The sequence below is a fragment of the Podarcis pityusensis genome (genome assembly GCF_964106645.2).
Source record: "Podarcis pityusensis genome assembly, chromosome: 12".
In the NCBI taxonomy this organism is placed as follows: Eukaryota; Metazoa; Chordata; class Lepidosauria; order Squamata; family Lacertidae; genus Podarcis; species Podarcis pityusensis.
The window spans coordinates 46,944,041-46,963,938 of record NC_138037.1 but is presented as its reverse complement, the minus strand read 5'-3'; the positions used below and the strand labels follow the sequence as shown (position 1 = coordinate 46,963,938).

Genomic DNA, 19,898 nt, shown 5'->3' with positions numbered 1-19,898 from the left:
TTTAAAATTAGCAGGTTATTGTCCCTATTGTAAATGTTGTTGGATTTATAAGATGAGGGTGGATAAAGGTATAAAATACTTGATATCATGGGTTGTATTCAATTAAGTTTTACTCAGTGTAAGGTAAAGGTAAAGGGACCCCTGACCATTAGGTCCAGTCGTGACTGACTCTGGGGTTGTGGCGCTCATCTCACTTTATTGGCCGAGGGAGCCGGTATACAGCTTCTGGGTCAGGACTAAGTCGCTTCTGGCGAACCAGAGCAGCGCACGGAAACGCCATTTACCTTCCCGCCAGAGCGGTACCTATTTATCTACTTGCACTTTGACGTGCTTTCGAACTGCTAGGTTGGCAGGAGCAGGGACCGAGCAACGGGAGCTCACCCCGTCACGGGGATTTGAACCGCCGACCTTCTGATCTGCAAGTCCTAGGCTCTGTGGTTTAACCCACAGCGCCACCCGCTTCCCTTTTAATCAGCGTAGACCTGTGGAAATTCATTTACTGAACTCAGTCACAGGTTGGCATTCATCTGCCTTGGGATAAAATGTAGGAATGCACCTTTGGTGTTGAGGTCTAATTGTTGGAAGGTTGCAGCGCCTGCTGTGGCTGTAGAGACTGATGTGGGAGAGACATGTTTTGTTGCAACTGGGGCAGATAAAGGAGTCCGGTTGTGCTGCTGCAGTTGCACCATGGCATTTCTTCTCTTTGCGATTATTTATCACCCACCCTTTGTCCTAAAGTCCCAGGGTGGGTCTCCTCTGAGTAAAACTCAGTTGAATACCACCCAGTTGGGGTTGATATTTTCTTGCAAAACATTAACTGCTGTGAATTTTTTAAAAAGCTGTGGAGAGCTCATGCAAAAGAGATTCTTGAATATTTTGATATTGCAAACTCTTAAATGAAATGACTTGATTTGCAGCTCTCACCTCCCCCCTTCCGCCCTGGACCACAATTTTAGAATAAAAATTTGCTTGCGCCACACCATTTTTTTAATTGATAAGAAATATATTGGAAAACAGGAATAAACAACTCCCAGCAGTGCTTGATTTATAACACAGAACACAACTACTTTATAATATGATCATGGGACAACCAGGACAGGATTTGATGGTGTATCCTTTCAGTGTTTTCTTGCCGGACAGCAATAGGTGCAGGTTAATTTGTTACACCGTGAAGCTGCTTGGGCTGCTCACTTTATCTGTCAGCTACAAAGCAGGTTATTGAACTGCTGTCGGTGGATAATGCACAACACTCAAGAAAAAGCTTCAAGCTTACTACCAAAGAAATGATTGCATTTGAGGTACGATATGAAAATAAGCTCAGATATGCCACAGTTGCAGAAACCCTGTATCACAGGGCCAATGTAGTATACTGGATAGTGTTAGACTTTGAAGGCTTGTGGCTGATTCCAGCCCACTCCTAAACATGGATAGGGATAGGTTTGAAAGGAGCCTGCTAGATGCTAGTGCTTCTACCTTGGGTCAATGTCCTCAACCTTTTCCCACTGGGAACTAGGACTACAAGTCCCAGAATCCTTAGTGGGAAACTATGCTTCCTAAGTAACATAGAGTAGGCACAGAGTGTCAGTTTCCCATTTGGGGATTCTGGTTCCAGTCCTCAGCAGGAAAAGGCCCTCTCTGGGGACTGGGAGCACCCACCTCTGCCACTGGGGTACATTTAGGGGACATTGAGGCAGGGAGAGGTAGTCAAAGAGGCAAGGGCAAGTGGTCTCAATCCCCAGGAGAAGACTGCCCCAAGGAGAACATGCCCCTAGGGTATAATTTTGGAACCTTGAATCAAAGTGTGTTGGTGGGGTTGAGGCAGAAGTGAGGTGGGGATAGCTAGTGGTGGAAGAAATTGAGTTTCTCTCGGTTTCTCATTTCCCCAGCCTTAAGTTCAGCTCTCCACATTTCAGCATCGGTTCATGATTTATTTATTTTTAAGTCCTCATGAACATTCAACAGGATTTTTTCCTGATAGACACTTTTGCCTGAGATACACATTTTGCAAGCAGCTCCCCCTAATATTAGGCATTTTTGTATGCCAGTTTCGCCAATATTCACATTGGGACGCGGGTGGCGCTGTGGGTAAAACCTCAGCGCCTAGGACTTGCCGATTGTATGGTCGGCGGTTCAAATCCCCACGGCGGGGTGAGCTCCCATCGTTCGGTCCCAGCTCCTGCCCACCTAGCAGTTCGAAAGCACCCTTAAGTGCAAGTAGATAAATAGGTACCGCTTTATAGTGGGAAGGTAAACGGCGTTTCCGTGTGCTGCTCTGGTGCAGGCTCGCCAGTTGCAGCTTCGTCACGCTGGCCACGTGACCCAGAAGTGTCTTCGGACAGCGCTGGCCCCTGGCCTCTTAAGCGAGATGGGTGCGCAACCCCAGAGTCGGTCACAACTGGCCCGTACGGGCAGGGGTACCTTTACCTTTACCTTACACATTATTTATCCTGCCAACCTAGCAGTTCAAAAGCACGTCAGAGTGCAAGTAGATAAATAGGTACCGCTCTGGCGGGAAGGTAAACGGCATTTCCGTGCGCTGCTCTGGTTTGCCAGAAGCGGCTTAGCCATGCTGGCCACATGACCCGGAAGCTGTACGCTGGCTCCCTCGGCCAATAAAGCGAGATGAGCGCCGCAACCCCAGAGTCGGCCACGACTGGACCTAATGGTCAGGGGTCCCTTTACCTTTACCCTTTACACATTATTTAGTTGGGAAGCTGCACCACAAAATTCAGAGAAGTGTGGATTTTAAAGGATAGCTTGGATTGGGCCGATGTTTGTTTCAAAATGTGCGAATTATGTAGGTTTCGTTAAAATTCTGAATCGAATTCCTCTCCCATCCCTAATATGGGAGTCACCTTGTGCGATGGGGTGTGGGACCATATTTGCTTCTCTGTTTTTATCCCCCACTGGTACAAATGCAAGGCAGTGGATGAAAATGTTCTCAAGGCTGCCTTACATTAGTGTTGCCCCTTTGATGCTTCTCTGGTGAGCTATTTTGTGTACTTTGTCTCACCCCCAAGCAGATCAGCCCCCACCACGATATGTCTCCACTATGCCCTTGTTATATCAGGCCTACACAACTTGTGATCCATCAAGCAGTCCACAAGCCACCCATGATGTCCTAACAGATGCTTGATAAAAAGTTGTGTAGGCCTGTTACATTTTTATTTTTTATTGTTGCTGTTGCCCAGAACTGAAAATAACAGTGGAGGTGTAAATGTCAAGCCCTTGGCAAGGCACTATAAATGGCTGGTTGAGTAAAGTTCAGCTTGATGGGTTACACAAGTTGTGTTTCAGGAGTGTGGTGATGCTGAAACCAAGATAACGCTGAGCTTACCGTACCGAACAGACTTTCATCCATAGTTTGCTCGGCTTCTTCACATTTGTCTTGCAACGCTAACCATTTGTTAATACAGATTTACGCAGGGAATAATTTGCCGCATCCATCTATGCTGGCGTCGTGAAGTGACACAGCGAAGAACGTGCATTTTAGCAAATGCTTATTCTAGTAGATGAATCTAGATTGCCCCCCTGGATACACTAGAAAACATGATTTCCATTAAAACCAAAAACAGTAATTACTGCTCTAAAAGGTGGGTTTCCCTCCTTTTAAAAATGTTACTTGTCAGGAAAATGGGTTTTCTGTCCATTAGCTCACAGCTTGCAGATGCTGCCACATTAAATCAAATGTCTTCTTGAAATAGTCCTTTTAATGCAACCTCCCCACAGGAAACTTTTCATGTGGTGTCTGATTGAAACTGCAAATGTTAATGTCCCAAGTATAGCCCTGCCTGGTACTGTCAGTTCTGATCTTTCTCCCTCCCCCTTGTACTTTCCAAAGTTTTTCCTCAAGGCAGGGCACTATTAATTGATTGTACTTAACGTTCCACCTTTCTTCTGTGGAACTGAAGGCAACTTGCATAGCATTCCCCAAAAGGCCTGTGTTGCTTTTGCATGTTTTCATCCATGAATCAATTTCCCCCTGTTTCTGAATTAATCTGCACCTTTGGGGGGGAACAAACAAACCCTCCACATATTTAATTATGCATTTCTCCTCGCAAAATTATTTTAAACTGTATTTTGATACATTGAGCTGAGAACTATACTGTAAAATTTAGAGAAATCAGAAATCTGAATGTATGCGTTCTGATCTATGCGTCCAGGAGAGGTGCACTGAGTTCATGTCTGAATTTGTGCAAGTCTGAATTGGCAGAGAGTGAATTCCTGAACTCCTTACTTATTAGGCAGAGTATGATTGGGCTGTTTCCTTATGTTGGAGGACTGATGTTTGTGTGTCATGCAGCCTTCCTGAGCCCTTTAAGCTGATCGGCTGCCCTCAGGTACAGTGGGAGATGCTATCTTGTCACACTGAAGATTCAGTTTCCAGTTCAGTTGGCTTCGTTATGTGGAAAGCACCATCATTCTTCAGCTCAGGCAACAGAATACAATAAAATAAATAAATAAGGCAACAAATTGTCTTGAACTGACCCTATTCCTCAAGCATCTCGATATTCAGTCAGTGTTCCAAGCCCTGTATGCACTAAACCACTTTAATAGACTTGGCTTCCCCCTAAGAATCCTGGGGACTGTGAGAGTTGTTAGGATATTCCTATTCCCCTCACAGAGCTTCAGTTTCCAGAGTGGTTTAACAATCATTCCCTCTTCTCACAGAACACTGGGAGTTTTAGCTCTGTGAGGAGTGATAGGGGTCTCCTAACAACTCACAGCGCCCTTAACAAACTACAGTTCCCAGAATCCTTTAGGGGAATTCACGACTATGTATGTGGTATGATATTGCTTTAAATGCATAGTGGAGATGGGCTGGAAACAGACCTGCTGCTTTCAGCATGATTGTATCATGTGCTGGGGCAACTACCTGTATTGATTTCAAAAATGTTCAGCATGGATGTTCCATAATGAACTACACTGGATTCAATTCGGCTCTGCCCCAAGACAAAGTCACTGTTTAGACATGGTCTAAACATGTTCTCAAAGCAGTCTAGCTCTCAGACTTTGAAGCCGAGAAATAAAATTGACTGTCATCTCTTTGGACCCATAAAAAATTATCAGCATGCATCCTGTATTGTCTAATGGATGTATCTGAAGAAATACTCTGCCTTTCTTGAAACGTTTTTATGCAGAGTTGCATCCAGTTATTGAGTTTCCTCTGAAATAAATGGACGACTAGCTTGACTTCAAACTTTTCCCATTGATTTCAGTGGGAACTAAGTACCACTAACTTAGAATCATAGAATCTTAGAGTTGGAAGGGACCCAAGGGTCATCTAGTCCAACCCCCTGCAATGCAGGAATCTCAGCTAAAGCATCCATGACAGATGGCCATCCAACCTCTGTTTAAAAACTTCCAAGGAAGCAGAGTCCATCACCTCTCATGGGAGTCTGTTCCACTGCCGAACAGCTCCTACTGTCAGAAAGTTTTTCTGAATGTTTAGCCGGAATCTCCTTTCTTATAATTTGAAGCCATTGGTTTGGGTCCTGTCCTCCAGAGCAGGAGAAAACAAGCGTGCTCCCTCCTCTATGTGTCAGCCCTTAAAATATTTGAAGATGGGTATTATGTCTCCTCTCAGTCTCCTCTTTTCCAGGCTAAACATACCCAGCTCCTTCAAGCGTTTCTCATAAGGCTTGGCTTCCAGACTCTTAATCATCTTGGTTGCCCTCCTCTGCACACGTTCCAGCTTGTCAACATCCTTCTTAAATTGTGGCACCCAGAACTGGACACAGTATTCCAGGTGTGGTCTGACCAAGGCAGACTAGAGCGGGACTATTACTTCCCTCGGGGGTGACGCTGTGGTCTAAACCACTGAGCCACTTGGGCTTGCGAATCAGAAGGTTGGCGGTTCGAATCCCCACAACAGGGTGAGCTCCCGTTGCTCAATCCCAGCTCCTGCCAACCTAGCAGTTCGAAAGCACGCCAAAAAGTGCAAGTCGATAAATAGGTACCACTCCGGCGGGAAGGTAAATGGTGCTTCCATGCGCTGCTCTTGTTTCGGTGTCCTGTTGCACCAGAAGCGGCTTAGTCAGGCTGGCCACATGACCCGGAAAAACTGCCGACAAATGCTGGCTCCCTTGGCCTGTAAAGCAAGATGAGCACCGCAACCCCAGAGTCGTTTGCGACTGGACTTAACTGTCAGGGGTCCTTTACCTTTTTATTACTTCCCTTGATCTGGACACTATTCTTCTGTTGACCTAAGTCAGAGTATCTGAAAATATAGCATTATGTGAATGGATAAAAGCAGGTAAATCATTTTAGAGTCCAGCACTCCACTGATAATAATAATAATATTGATCATTGCCTTTGCAATGCATTGGGAGCTACATGGATTCCTAGACTGTGCAGGCACATGTATAGACATGCACAGACAGCTTTCAAGGAAGTAGGAAGTCAATGAACCAGATTTTCCTATATAATTGGCAAATGAATTGTAACATACGTCGCAAGATTTTATGCTCTGCTGGAAGCAGTTCTTGTTGAAATCCATCTTAATTTTTTTCTAATGTCTTCAAACAATGCAAAAAATCTATTATACAGTTTATCGAAGCTTACAGGCTATGGATCGTTAGGAGGCATTCATAAAAGCTGCTGTGTCCTAGAAAGGGCTCCTGCTAGGTACTGCATTTTTCCATTTGAAAGTCGCAGTCTATGCTCTGAGAATTTATTATCAAAGATAAGAACCTGGGTTAGACCGGAATATGGGCATTGTGTAAATCTAAAATTAGCCATCATGACATCAGAGTTCTTTATCAGCCAAGGATGGCATCCCCCTTCCTATGAGTCATGGAATACAATAGAAAAGGGCTTCTGAAAATGTGCTCCATCATCAAAAGTTCTTTATCTTTGTCTGACTGTTCCTCTGCCGTTGTTCAAGTGCAAATGTGCATTTGTGGGAATCACAGGAAGCTCTCTAATTTTCAATGGCTTAAGAGCTTGGCTACATGTAGAGATACTCCTGGATTATGTTCGGCCTGCATTTTTAAGCTAACCAACCAGATTCACACCTACTGGACCAGGCATAGGCAAACTTGGCCCTTCAGATGTTTTGGGACTACAACTCCCAACATCCCTGACCACTGGTCCTGTTAGCTAGGGATGATGGGAGTTGCAGTCCCAAAAAATCTGGAGGGCTGAGTTTCCCTATGCCTGTACTAGACTAATAAGTAGAATGGAAAGCACTTATCCATTGGTTGGATATTTCAGTCGGTAGAACATTAGACTCTTAATCTCCGGGTCGTGGGTTTGAGCCCCATGTCGAGTGATTCCTGCATTGCAGGGGGTTGGACTAGATGACCCTTAAATAGCACTTGAGATTGTCCCCTGGGGCACCCCATAGGATAGTTGCCAGGGGGCTGAAAGGCACTTTTCCAATGCTACGCTTGGGACTCAGTCCTGAAGGTAGGATTCATACCACTGTAATACAGAGCCCCAATTCCCATTCTCTGGAGCTAGTATAGGAGGATATCATGGTTTGTTCGTTTTTTTGTTTTCGTTTTTTTATTATTAAAGATTTTCTTGTTTTACAGAGGTAAGTGTAATATCTCTCGTATTTTTTCCATGTAACATTTTTACAAATCCATTTCATTTGTTGAGACATTAGGCGGAAGGGGGGGGGAAAGGGGGTGGAGGGAGGGAAGATGGGTGGGGGTGGGGTCGGGTGGCGATGTTTCTTTTATGCTTAATGTGTATAGGGTTTGGTGCCAGCATTGCTTGTGCTGTTCACTTGTGTTCCTTTGGTGGTGAGAGAGGTTGGGGTTGGCCTAAGGTGTGGTTGTTTCTTTGTGATTGGCTGTGGTGATCTTTGTTTTCGTGTGTGAGTGGGGTGGGTGGGTGTTTTTGGATCAGGTTAGCCATATTGATTTGTATGCTGTTGGTGGATTGTTGTCATTGTCTTGTTGGGCTGTATATGTGATAAAGGCGTCTTCTTCTGTTTGTCCCCATGTCAGTTTCAGTTTATTGGTCAATTTTTCTAGTAGGGCTGTTTCCCATACTATTTGGTATGGTTGATAGTATAAAATGCTGTTGAGAAATCAAGAAGCAGGAACAAGGGTGCAGAGAACTCTGCAAAGGTTGTCCATCAGGGCAACCAAGGGCAACTCAGTTCTATGGCCAGGCCTGGTTTATCCTTTGGTCAATTGTAGAGCACAAGTTTTTACAAGTGACAGGTCTGACGCATCCCCAGGGATCAGCTAGCAATTGGTTCAAAAGGCATCTGCATGAGACTTTGGAAAGGTGCTGCAGTATTGGGCTAGATGGATGAGCAGCCTGACCCAGAATGAGACAGCTTCCTATGGTCCAGCTAAATGGATTTTGGATAGGAAGCCTAGGAAAGGCCTCCAATGAGATACTGGAGAGCAGTTGCCTATCAGAGAAGACAGCACTAGGCTAGATTAATCAATGTTTGAGGGGGGTGGGATAGACAGTCGTGTATTTATATGCTGACTGACCCCATTTTTCCCCAGTGGTGCTTAAAATTTAAATGGTAGATAAGTGCTCTGGATGAAATGGTTTGTCAAAGCACACAGCTCCTTGTGCTAGGCCTCTGAAATATTTCACCTAATGCATAAATACCATCCTACCTGTGCTGTTTGAGAGTGTGAGCTGTTTGTTGTTGTGAGTAGAGAAGTGTACAGGTTATATATAAATATGGGGGGTAGGATTCAGAGAAACATGAATTTATTCTTGGTTTGAAATATATTGAAAGTATATCCTTTGCTGCTGTACAGGAAGGGAGTCATACAAAATATGTTTCTGGCTTAAACTAGACAGAAGGTGGAATCTGAGCTGGAGATTTTATCATTTTATCATTTCTCAAATAATCACATTTGGGGTTACCACCTTATTTTACTGCTCCTAATCCTGTGCTTTCAACCATCAACAGCTGCTTCTAGCATGGCAAAACTTCCATTTTTGTGTCCTGATCTGCTCTTAAATGTGCAGGAAGAGGGTTGGTTTTTTTAAAAAGGGAAAGGAAGGAAAGTGGCATCACTTTAAGCCGTTGCCTAAAAATACACTTTGGTTTTATTAGCAAGAGACCACTGAAAGTGTTAATTTTTCTTAGTGTTGCCTTTTAGAGTGGGCCTTCAAGCAAGGAGTTGTTACATGTCCAAAGACTTTCCACATATAAATTTCTTTGTCTAATTCTCAGTCTTTTTCTAAAACTGTGAATATTTATTGGACTATTATCTCTTTTACAAGAGTGGGGGGAATTAAGCTGGTTGGTTTTTAATGAATGCCAAATATTAAAGTAATTGTCCCTTTATCAGCTTGCAGCTTTTCCTTGTTTCTCAATTTAATGCATTGTATTCTTCAAGTAGCCTAATCAACCACTTGAATAGATGGAAATGAATTTTGCAGAGATACAGAAATATTGGGTTCTTTTAGGCCAGAGGTCCCCTGGCAGTGTTCTTAAAACACACACACACACACACACACACACACACACACTGTTCCACTTGCATTATTAAAGACTGATTTCACTTTCTGACGATTTCTCTCTGAATTTCCTGCTCTTGTAATTAGATTATCCGTTTGGAAGTCTAGAGCCTCAGTTCTTTTTTTTTTTTTTAAGGGATGCGCACATAGCAATGTTGTTGAGACAGGTGGGCTGTATTTTTCCAGCAATCAACAGATGAAAGATTCTCCCATCTCTGAAAAACCAAAAAATATTATAAATGCAAAGATAATACAGGCAGTGACCATGCTAAAGGTAAAGGGACCCCTGATCATTAGGTCCAGTCGTGACTAACTCTGGCGCTGCGGCGCTCACCTTGCGAGGGAGCCGGCGTACAGCTTCCGGGTCATGTGGCCATCATGACTAAGCCGCTTCTGGCGGACCAGAGCAGCGCACGGAAACGCCGTTTACCTCCTTGCCGGAGTGGTACCTATTTATCTACTTGCACTTTGATGTGCTTTCGAACTGCTAGGTTGGCAGGAGCAGGGACCGAGCAACAGGAACTTATTAAGGGTGCTGAAAGTTGTTAGGATACCCTTGTTCTCATCAAAGAGCTACAATTGCCAGAGTTCCCTGGGGAGAGATATTACCTGTTAAACCACGCTGGGAATTGTAGCTCTGTGAAGAGAATGAAGTCTCCTAACAACTGTCAGCACCCTTAACATTCTACAACTCCCAGAACAGGGGGAAGCCTTGACTGTGTAAAGTGGTATCATGATGCTTTAAATGTATAATCCATATTGGGTCCAAATTCTAGATAAGGAAGTGGTCTTGTGGACACAGACTGCTTGGGCTGCTTTCAAACAGGATATTAGAAGTTTGTTCTTGCCTGTAAGTTTGATAGCTGAGAGTCCTACTTTACTGAGGACAAGCCTCTATTTGAAGGCTTAGTCTCTATGAATGCCTGATCCAAGTATGTTTTAAAGATAATAAGGAATGGCAGGGACTCTGAAATTTCCCATCAAAAATTAGCAATTGGATTTCCAACTGAGTACACGCTTCCCTTTATTATTTATTTATTTATTTACAGTGGTACCTCAGGTTACATACGCTTCAGGTTACATACGCTTCAGGATACAGACTCCGCTAACCCAGAAATAGCACCTTGGGTTAAGAACTTTGCTTCAGGATGAGAACAGAAATCATGCTCCAGCGGCACGGCGGCAGCAGGAGGCCCCATTAGCTAAAGTGGTGCTTCAGGTTAAGAGCAGTTTCAGGTTAAGAACGGACCTCCGGAACGAATTAAGTACTTAACCCGAGGTACCACTGTATTTGGATGCGGGTGGTGCTGTGGGTTAAACCATAGAGCCTAGGACTTGCCCATCAGAAGGTCGGCAGTTCGAATCCCTGCGACAGGGTGAGCTCCCATTGCTTGGTCCCTGCTCCTGCCAACCTAGCAGTTCGAAAGCACGTCAGAGTGCAAGTAGATAAATAGGTACCACTCCGGCGGGAAGGTAAACGGCGTTTCCGTGCGCTGCTCTGGTTCGCCAGAAGCGGCTTAGTCATGCTGGCCACATGACCTGGAAGCTGTACGCCAGCTCAGTCGGCCAATAAAGTGAGATGAGCGCCGCAACCCCAGGGTCGTCCGCGACTGGACCTAATGGTGAGGGGTCCCTTTACCTTTAGCTTTACCTTTACCACTGTATTTGCTTAAATAATTTACAGGCCACTTTCTACCTGGAGAGCATCGTGTTGGCTTCTCCTGGATTAGTGATTGTACAGGAGCTGCATAATATTGTCCACCTAGTCACAAGGACATAAAAATAGTGCTCCTGGTTCAGGCCGATGGCCCATCTACTCCGGCATTCTGTTTTCACAGTGGCATGTGGGAAACCTGAAAGCAGGATTGAAATGAAGCCGAGTATTTGCGGGCGGACCGAAGCCCCTTAATTTTGGTTTCCATCTCAGAACCCTTTTGTTATTCAACAGAGGATGTTTATTCAGTTAGATGTACTTTCCCAACCCATCTGAAATACTTGGGGGAGAGGCATTTGAAATCCCATTTGCCTTATGAGGAATAAAAGAAATCCTAAAACCAATACTAAATTAATTTGGAATGCATTCAGACCCATTACAGGAGGCACTTTTGAAATATTTTCACAATGGCGGAAACATTAATAAGTGTTTTTTTTCTGCAATGTACCCCCTTTAGGGATCTCTCTGGGCACATTTTCAATTTATGGTCACAAAAGCGGTTTGGGAAGAGAAATGCTAGGGAAATACTTGTGAATGCCTTCAGGGCATGACTAGAGTAACAAAATTTCTTTGTCAATATTGGCAACCAAAGGAATAGATAGCAATCTCACTTTTGAGGAGTAGCTGTGTTGCAGAGAGTTGCCCATGTGTTGCAGCAACAATAACAGTCCTATGGCACCTTAAAGACAATTGTATTACTGTATATTTTATATGTTTTGAGGACCAGAGTAAAATGTGGAAATATAGGCTGTTAAACTTTTAAAATATCCCATTCTAAGTTGCTTCCAAAGTTTCCTACTTGCATTAGCATAGAAAGAGACTATGCATTTGATAAGTTAAAAATTGTTTACTTACAAACGCTCCAAAGGTCAGATTTATGTGCTTTTCCATACAGCAGCAAGAAAAGACAGGCAGTACATCTTACTTTCAAAAATGATTTCTAAATTATCTGTATAGAAACACAAAGATGGTTTGCTAAACTTACATGGTCTAAGCTTGGAGCATCCAGTTTAGACATCCTTACTGATAGGGTTCACACGTTGGAACTGTGGAAAGTGGGAGAACAAAGAGTTTGGTAGCAATGTGAGCGGGAGTGACCTAGCTAAGCCTAGCAGGATAGCTTACTCTATGGTCTTAACCCCTTCATGCATTAATTAGAGTTAAGTATGCTTGTTATGGGACGTGGGTGGCTCTGTGGGTTAAACCACTGAGCCTAGGGCTTGCCAATCAGAAGGTCGGCGGTTCGAATCCCCGCGACAGGGTGAGCTCCCGTTGCTCGGTCCGTGCTCCTGCCAACCTAGCAGTTCGAAAGCACATCAAAGTGCAAGTAGATAAATAGGTACTGCTCCGATGGGAAGGTAAACAGAGTTTCTGTGCGCTGCTCTGGTTCGCCAGAAGCAGCTTAGTCATGCTGGCCACATGACCCGGAAGCTGTACGCCGGCTCCCTCAGCCAATAAAGCGAGATGAGCGCCGCAACCCCAGAATCGGTCACTACTGTACCTAATGGTCAGGGGTCCCTTTACCTTTACCTATGCTTGTTATATGAGGCTGTTTTATCCTACAATGGGGAAGTGGTATGAAGTGAGAAGAGGGAAGGACGACTAGACTCACAGCTCCCCCTGCCCAAGTACTATTTCAATGGTTCACCTCTGGGATGGAGCAGATTCAAGCCTCCTCCACTAGGAGCATTACAAAGCCTCTATCTTGAGTCATACCTTTCACATGCGGGCACCATTACATGCAAGGTAGATTAACCTCAGCTCTATTTCTCTGCATCATCTAAGTGAAGAGGCTGTTTGCAGGTTGTAGACCACTACCTGGATGCAGTGCATAGAAATCTGTGTACTGGGTGAAACTAGCACTAAAATGTTAAATGACTTTTCACAATGACACAAATTGATGTGGAATTGTGAGACTGGAAATAATGAGGAACTAAAATGGGTAGATTGTGCATCCCTGCAAAGGAATTTGTTTAACCTGAACAATTTGTGTTTTTCTTTTTCTGCATCTATTTGCTGGTATATTTTGATGTATTTTAATAAATTGCCCTGAGTTCACTGCCATGTCTTGGGGATACGCGATGTAAGCTTAAGACACAGAATTGACTTCATGCTCCAACGTCTTGCTTAACTTGTTGCCTGATGTTTGTTTGTATGCAGACAAAACTCTGCAATAATAATAATAATAATAATAATAATAATAATAATAATAATAATAATATTTATACCCCACCCATCTGGCTGGCTTGCCAAGTTGTTCAGAAACCATCTTGTTCTTGCTTCCCTGGTGTTTGTGATGTGGCTTGACAAGGACCAGATGATATTGGTTAACAGAATAAGTTATCTCCTTTAGATTGTGTCAGTCTCTTGACATTCTTTCTGCATTTTGAGAAAGCCTGCCTTTTTCTGGCAGATTTGATTATGCCATGACTAGGGTTATTGTCATAGCCAGTGTGGTGTAGTGGTTAAGAGCGGTAGACTCCTAATTTGGTGAACAGGGTTTGCTTCCCCGCTCCTCCACATGCAGCTGCTGGGTGACCTTGGGCTAGTCACACTTCTCTGAAGTCTCTCAGCCCCACTTACCTCACAGAGTGTTTGTTGTGGGGGAGGAAGGGAAAGGAGATTGTTAGCTGCTTTGAGACTCCTTAGGGTAGTGATAAAGCAGGATATCAAATCCAAACTCCTCCTCCTCCTCCTCTTCTTCTTCTTCTTCTTCTTCTTCTTCATGTGGAAAGATCTCCCAAAGTCTTTGCTGTTGCTCCTCCCCCTTGTGCATCTTTCCTCCATTCAAAATGGAAAGGAAGGTGGGCATCCAATCTTGGTATCCAATGAAATGTGACCATATTTGTGGAACTATGTTCAATATAGGAGAGGCTGAGCCATTGCTAATAGGAACTGAGCAGGAAGAACAGCCTTTTGTGCATTGAGGATGTTTGAGGGAATATTTACTAGACCTTCTGTGGCTGCCGTAAGAAGACACTGGTGGGGTCCATTGGTTTCCACAGACACCATGCAGAGAACTCCCGATTCAACCCCTAGATGTTGTTTATTTACTCCCTCTATTTTACGTTTTGGGAAAGTGGAATTGAAAAATTATTAAATAGGAAGTAGCTTTTTAAGAAAAGCAGCCACTCAGCAGGCAACCACAAACCAACCGCAGGGCCCATCCATCCATGTGTCTATGGACAAAAACGAGCTATATAAATCTGGAAAACCGGCTGGGTTACATAAGGAGAAAGTCCTGTTTATTACTTGCATAGTCTCAAAGCAACACAGTCAAGATTATTAGAACCGTTTTATCAAATAATGAAAACAAACCTTTTGAGATTTGGGATATAATTGCTATCCATTAAAGAAAATGTAAAATGCCTTCCCAGTGATCAAACAAGGAAGCCTGGGCTCCTGGGCAGAGCGTCTGCTCTGCGTGCGGAATATCCCATGTTCAGTCCTCAGCATCTACAGGTAGGGCTGGGAGAAACTCTTTGACTGAAGCCCTGGAGAGCCACTGCCAGGCACTGTAGAGTCAATACTGAGCTAGATGGACCGATGGTCCGGCTTGGTATACTGCAGTTCTCTATGATTCCTATGATGACTTATATGTCCATGGGAGGCCCTGTTCAAAGGAAAGAGGTAAAGGCCCAGAGTCCAGCATTTATTTTTGCATATCTACATCCTGCTTAAAAATGGGAAAGGGAGCCTCAGGGAGGGCCTTGGCTTTTTCACATTTAATTTAGAGCAGGCATAGGCAACCTGTGATGAAGAGCAACTTTATGTACTATATGTCTGGCTTAAACCCTGAACATCTGTGTCGATTGAAAGGAACCTGCAATGGCACGGTTGAAATAGCATCATTTCCAGAGGCATGCCATGTTCTCACACTGTAAGATATTGGAGGCAGAGCACCCATGTATAGCCCTGGATTCCACCTGATCTTAGCCCCCAGGAGGATCTTAGCCTCCTGCTGTCTCCTGTCCATTTTCTCTCTGACAAATGCCCAAATCCAAGTACATGGTTGTCCATCTAGATCAGGCTTCCTCAAACTCAGCCCTCCAGATGTTTTGGGCTACAGTTCCCATCATCCCTGACCACTGGTCCTATTAGCTAGGGATCATGAGAGTTGTAGGCCAAAACATCTGGAGGGCCGAAGGTTGCCTATGCCTGTTGTAAAGAAGATCAAGGTTAGTGAAGAAAGATAAGATACCAAGACACCGATGCAACTACTTCCCATCCATTCTTGCTAGAAGTAAGCATGACTGTGTTGAACTCAATGCAACAGCAGCAAAATGCCTGTACATATATATCCTTGTCTTCCCTGTCAGAGCAGCTATTAAGTGGGGCACACTTGTGAAAGGAATACACAGTATATGTGGCCTTAAATTCATATTGAGGAAATTGAGCTGATCTGATGCAAAGAGTTACCCCATGAAATGTCTTCCAGTTGGAATGCTTATGAATAAGGTTGCCAGCCAACTCCAAATATACCAAGTAGGCTAAAAATCCTTATTCCTCTTTTTTTATGAGTAGTTCTGAAAAAGGCAGAAATGTTCACAAATTCAAAATGCTGAAAATGAGAAACGCCGTTCTCATTCTCAGTTGGCCTTACTTGGTCTTACTGGCATAATCGCATTGTCAAAGCTGACTTTGTAATGTTGCGGTGTCATAACATTGACTCTGTGCTCTTTGGCTGGCTGGAACCACACATGCCACAATTTCCAAGAAGAAGGAGAATCAAGGGGGAAAATGCACCAGAACAGTCACAGGGAGGGGAGGCAACAGCAGTGAATGGAAATGAAAGAAAGTGAACAGTCATTTAATTTGCTGTTGTCTCCACAACAAAAGACTCCCTAATAAAAAGTTGAAAATAATTGCTCCAGTCATAATGAAGATGCGATTATCAGAATACATGGCATTCTCTTCTTGAAAGAAGTGAAGCACAGCAGTCCGTTATTTTGTTGTGTTTTGATTTTTTATTTTAACACTCCCGATATCTTAGAAGTCACTGAGCCATTTGATCATTCTGCAGCAAAGGGTTGTTGCTTTGCTAAGCTTACGCCTTAGTATTCTGACAACTTAACTTCTATTGTCTTTATCTAAAAATAATTCTAGCCTGCTTTGAAATTTTGGAAAATGTGCAAATGTAATAATTTAAAAATAGGCTTTGAAATTTCATTTTCTCTTTTGGCAATGTTGGTTGCTATGGTGTTCAAGTAATAGGTTGTGATTTTTAACGCTGAATTAATTACTACTTCTCACTCACAGAGAACATCTAATTATACATATTCATGAAAAACAGTGTTTGGTATTCCAGTGGGAGAAAGAAAACTTTCTTTGTACTGTGTATGGTGCATTTTGTTTAATGCGTGCATCTCCTTTTACAGATCTTGCACTCCTCCCCAAAGTCTTAAATTGTCCAGCACTTTAGGAACTTTATAGATTTATATTTTTATTTACTTGTAGCAGGCGCTTTGTAGCATGATTGCGCATATACTTGATATGATCATTATTATTAGAAACAAAAGATAAATCCCAGATAAATTAGATAAATGAGCAATTGTGGTGGATGGCTTTGAAAGAGCCCGTTGCAGGTGCAGCTTGGATCAGGTCCCTGTGCAGTGTGCAGAACAGCTTGAACACCATGCTACCTGCTGATAGTTGGATCAGCATCACAGCCCTTGTATCTGCTATTGTCACTGGAGGGAAAAGCTTCTGTTTGTTGCAACGTCTCTATGTTCTGCTCAACATGTAAAATGGCCCCTAACACATGTTCCCATGCTGTAGGGCACAACCCTGTGCCATCAACTGAACACATGGACTTCATGGCCAAACAAGGGCACAAGCTCTAACTCTCTATTCCAGCCTCTCTCAACCTGTGGGTCCCCAGATATTGTTGAACTACAACTCCCATCACCCCTAGCTAGCAAGACCAGAGCTCAGGGATGATGGGAGTTGTAGTCCAACAACATCTGGGGACCCACAGGTTGAGAACCGCTGCTTCTATTCTGTTTATTTCCAAGATCCTGAACATCCAGTTTGCAGCATTGCAATAACCATTTCTGTTTAGGTTTTTTGTGACGATCCAATTATTTCCTCCGGCAATATAGGAGAGGCCAAGGTAACTCAAAGCAGATGGTCCATGAAAGATGGCAACGGTTGCTGTAGCTCCACCTGATACTACTAGCTGCTCTAGCGTATCAATCCCACTGTCAATCCGCATCTTCCACAAAAAAGGAATGCCTCTGCATTTTCAAGTTATCCCATAGATCTAGCTTAGAGTGAGCCTATGGGTCAAAGTGTAACTGACAAGACATTAGACATTGTGTCTCCAAGTGTTGAGAATTCCATAAGGTGTGGAAAAAGAACACAGTGTGATGATTAAGCCAAAATCAAACAAAGCAGAGAAATCTAGTATTGGCGAAAGAAAGTGAAATGATGATCACTTTTGACACATGCCTTGATTTATGTAAGAGAGAGACATCAGCAGTTGCATATCCATTACAGCTGCCCCTTGAGAGTTGTGTTATGTTTTTATTACAGCATCCGTCAAAACATTTGACATCTTTCCCCTTTGCCAAAAGCCCCCGAAAGTAGATTTGGCCAGATGAAACTTCATGAATGTATTGTACAGTGGTACCTCTGGTTGCAAACGGGATCTGTTCCAGAGGCCCGTTCGCAACATGAAAAGAGCACAACCCACAGTGGCGCGTCTGTGCATGCGCGAGTTGTGATTTGCCGCTTCTGCGCATGCAAATGATGTCATTTTGCGCTTCTGTGCATGTGCAAGCGGCGAAACCCGGAAGTAACCCTTTCTGGTACTTCCGGGTCACCGTGGGACGTAACCTGAAAGAATGTAACATGAAGCGGACATAACATGAGGCATAACTGTACATGATATTGTAGCAAATGTTAATAGAGGCTAAGGGGTTTTTGTTAGTAGGCTTTGGGTATAAGAGTGACAGCATTTACTCCATCCTCTATGTCCCAGAGAATACAAATTGTATTGCGTTCTGGAGTTAAGCAGGAATATAATTGCTCCACTGAATCTATAAGCAACCTGAGCCACACACCTGCTTGAATTTAAGATGGTTTCACTTGTTTGGCTGCCGCCGTGATCTGTGCTAGTTTTGGCCAGTCTATAACTGAGGGTTGCCAGCAACAAAGTTTTACTTAGAGTAGGCCAATTGAAATTAATGGGCCTACATTATTCATGTTCATTAGTTTATACGGCTGTGCTATGAGTAGACCTGAGGGGAAAAAGACAAACCAACGAACACTATATTGCCAGTTAGGACTTCATTGTTTTTGCCTTGCAGGGCTGGCCTAATATAGTCTGCTGCCCTGAGGCACAACAGCAAAGACCCCCAAGTCCAGCTGCACAGTAGTACCCAGGGCTAGGGAAATTGTTTGGGCAACCAAGCCAGAAAATCCCACAAACACTTCCCCCCCGTCAGTAAAACCACACCAATAATGAATTAAATAACTTGCTGTGCTTTCATGACCTCCAAAATCAGCTGCCTGAGACAGCCGCCTCACTGCTGAATGACAGGGCTGGACCTTTTAACAAATGGGTGATAGGTAGAAGGAGCTTACTGAGACAGGGAAGGGCTAGGCAGCAAGGAGGTTGGTGTGGCTGCAATGCTGGGAGTTCAGGGTTGGCTCTGTGGCTGCGCTGGTTCCAACCTCCCCACTGCCTCAACTAGCCTTGTATCTCCTCCCCAGCAGATGACTCACGAGGGCATGTATGGGATTTACTCCTTCTTCTCAGCTATTTGGCCGGAGACGAGAGAGGAATTAGGGCCGTTCTGGAAACAGGTTTATCCTTTACCCAACTTGTCAAAGAACTGGTCTCATTGTTGGCATCCGTCTGTCTCGAGAGACAATGGTGTGTGCCTCTGGAGTCAAACTGCTAGAGACTCACAGCACCTGCTGTGGCTGCAGAGACCAGTAATTCATAACTGGCACTTCCTGCATTGTTTTTGTTTGTTAGAGGTACCAAAGTGACCTCCCCAAGGTGCACACCTTGTATGGAGGTCCTGGGCTACCCAGATGACAGGTCCCCCCTCTTGACCTCGCTGATGTGGTCCAAAGGAAAGCAGAGCAGTACATTTGGCACAATCGTAGCTGCAGAAGTTGCTGGAAGGAAGTGTATAAGACGCTGCTCACATATCCAGTTATGCCATCTAAAAATGTTATGCGCAACATTTTTGTCTGGCAGCTTTGGGCCCTTTTTGCACAGCTTTCTTCAAGCCCCTCCAGTGCATCTGAATGGCAAAAGAAAATGGTTTTCTGATTAATATCCAAGTGATGCTAGACATTATATTTAATCTCACTTGAATGTACTCAACAGTGTGGAAGCCAGCTGCACTGAAGCTACTCATTAGTTTTCAAAATGCTTTCAGGAAGAAAAAGCGTTTAATTATGTGAAAAGCCCATGTTGTATTTAATATTTAAACTAATAAGTGGTTATGTAGCTCAGGCTGTCAAAAACAAGAGGTTTTATTACATATTAATGCAATTAAAATTGCATCAGATTTTGCCGAATTATTGTCATCTGTTTAAATTCTGAGCATTTTTATTGTTTGTTCAAGGACTGAAAGCCTTTGGGAAAGTGTGCTATTTGGTGTGATATATATATATATATATATATATATATATATATATATATATATTCTCCACATTTTAATCTTGAAGGCCTTGAGGCAAGTCACACCATAAAAGATCCCCCATCATTAAAAAAAAC

General features: G+C 43.6%; 1 protein-coding gene across 4 annotated transcripts in view; it reads left to right on the top strand.

Annotated features, from left to right (window-relative positions):
* CPNE4 (copine 4) overlaps positions 1-19,898 on the top strand; it is a 199,116-nt gene that overhangs the window by 65,306 nt on the left and 113,912 nt on the right. The window lies entirely within an intron of this gene.